The sequence below is a fragment of the Dioscorea cayenensis genome, unplaced genomic scaffold, assembly GCF_009730915.1.
Source record: "Dioscorea cayenensis subsp. rotundata cultivar TDr96_F1 unplaced genomic scaffold, TDr96_F1_v2_PseudoChromosome.rev07_lg8_w22 25.fasta BLBR01001825.1, whole genome shotgun sequence".
In the NCBI taxonomy this organism is placed as follows: Eukaryota; Viridiplantae; Streptophyta; class Magnoliopsida; order Dioscoreales; family Dioscoreaceae; genus Dioscorea; species Dioscorea cayenensis.
In genome coordinates this window covers 768-2,907 of record NW_024088216.1, presented here as the reverse complement: position 1 = coordinate 2,907, position 2,140 = coordinate 768, and the positions used below count along the sequence as shown (strand labels likewise).

At 42.5% G+C, this 2,140-nt stretch overlaps 1 non-coding gene across 1 annotated transcript; it reads left to right on the top strand.

Moving 5' to 3' along the window:
• Positions 1 to 347: 347 nt before the first annotated feature.
• LOC120257060 lies at positions 348 to 455 on the top strand. The gene has a single exon (XR_005535504.1). It is a non-coding gene; the product is annotated as a small nucleolar RNA R71 (small nucleolar RNA).
• Positions 456 to 2,140: the final 1,685 nt, after the last annotated feature.

The following is a 2,140-nucleotide window of genomic DNA, read 5'->3' as shown; positions in this document are numbered from 1 at the left end:
GAAGTGGTAATTGAGATAGGGACAATCGATGGCATGTGTGCACCCCCACAACCATCACAACTTGTGATTGAGGCTACCTTCGATGAAGTCAGCGTATCCAACTTCTTGCTTAGTGCCTCGACTTGGGGCTGCTAAGGATGTAACCGCATCAATCTCATGGAGCCCGAGCCACCTTCTTCCTTTCCCTTGCATTCCATTGGTAGCTATTCAATCCCATTTCCTCAATTAGTTGTCGGGCTTGCTCGGGGTTTTTGTTTCCCATTGTCCCTCCATGGCGGCATCAAGGAGTTGCTTGGTACTCGAGTTCAACCCATTGTAAAAATGATTGAATAACCATCCACTCGGGGAACCCGTGTTGTGGACACTTCATAAAAGGTCTTTGAAAGCGCTCCCAAGTTTCAAATAAGGATTCAAGCTCTATCTGAACAAAGCGAAGATATTTCATTCGCGAAGCTTTTGCCGATTTCGGGGGAAAAATACCTTTGCGAGGAAAGCCTCAACCATCTCGTCCCACGTTGTGATAGAAGCTCGTGGTAGTGAATGAAGCCATTGCTTGGCTCTTCCCTTCAATGAAAAAAAGGGAATGCTCTCAATCGGATTGCATCATCCGAGACTCCATTGATCTTCAACATATCACAAACTTGAGGAAGTTCTCAATATGACTATTTGGGTCTTCATCGGCTAACCCATTGAGCTATGCGGTTGTTGAACCATTTTGAATAAAAACCCGAGCTTTAACTCAAAATTTTTGGGCAGCTACGGGTGGCCTAACAATGTGATTGTGTCCCACAATTGTAGGCCTAGCAAAAATCTGATAATGTCCTTTGTTGCCCCTCTTGTTCAGCCATATTTTTACGATCTTTTCGATATCTATTTCAGTTTGGAGAGTCTGTTCTTATACGAGGTTCCTTGCCCCTTCTACGGAATCTTCGTTCAATTTTCAGGGGTCCTCTTCAACCAATGTCGAAGGGTTCCCTCGGGTCATAACACTGAAGTTGAAATCAATAAAAAAAGAAACAATGAGAGCAGCGAAAAGAAAGAAATATGAAATAGAAAAAAACAAATAAAAAAATGTGAATGACTAAAAGTAATCAAGTCCTAGTGTTCCTAATATCCCGTTCCCGACAGCGGCGCCAAAAAAACTTGACACGTCCGAATATGCGTGTATAAACCGCAGAGTGCAGCGGGTGTCGAGTAATAATTACCCGGTGAGTGGGTGAGTCGAATCCACGAGGGAGCGAGGTATTAGTAATAACCACTTCTCAATTATCTAGTCGGAATCAATTAATATGATGAAGTGAACTAATTGCAAACAAAAGCAAGCGAGTATGCAAGAAATAAAGTAGAAGAGTCTCAATCACTAAGGATGAGGTATTCGGGGCAATGATCCCCCTAAGATCTTCCTTGAAGCTCTAGATTCACTAAATGCTCTACAATCGAGTCTAATGAGTCGAGGGTAATCCAACGATAACCAATCCTTGTCTCCAAGCAAAAGGCACTAGTCCCCTACAAGGTCCGGTGGAGAAATCGACCAATCTCAACACTTCACACCCCATATGACCGCAATATGCTCTAAGGAAACCTAAAGAGTGAAACCGATTCCTAAATGTAGATCCAACCCTAATTCCCGGTGAAGGATCCTAACCCCCCTACAAGGTCCGAGGAGAAATCGAGCAATCTCACGCCTCACACCAAATATGGTTGCAAAGAGAATATGGAATACGGAGATAGGAAACACTCAATCGAAAGGGAAAGGGGACATTCCTCCATCTCAAGGCTCACCCTCTCAACCCTCTTTAATCTTGGAAATCTAACTCTAATGGAGACCTCACATTAAAGTATTAAATCATGCAATGTAATCAACCACAAGGATTAACAACACTAGCAAGCAATTAAATCACAAGATTAAAAACTCAAGACAACTCGGATTAACTAGAAACATTAAGAGAATCAATCCAAAAAATATAAATCTTAGGGTTCACATGCCCAAATACCTACTAGGGTTTAGCCCTCCATGGGCCTAGTTACAAAACAATAATCAATACAATGAAAAAGCAATAAAAACCCATAGAAAAACCCCCTCGAATTAGATGCGGATTGGCCTTGATTGGTAGTTCTCCGTCTTGAAGGGTTCCTCTCC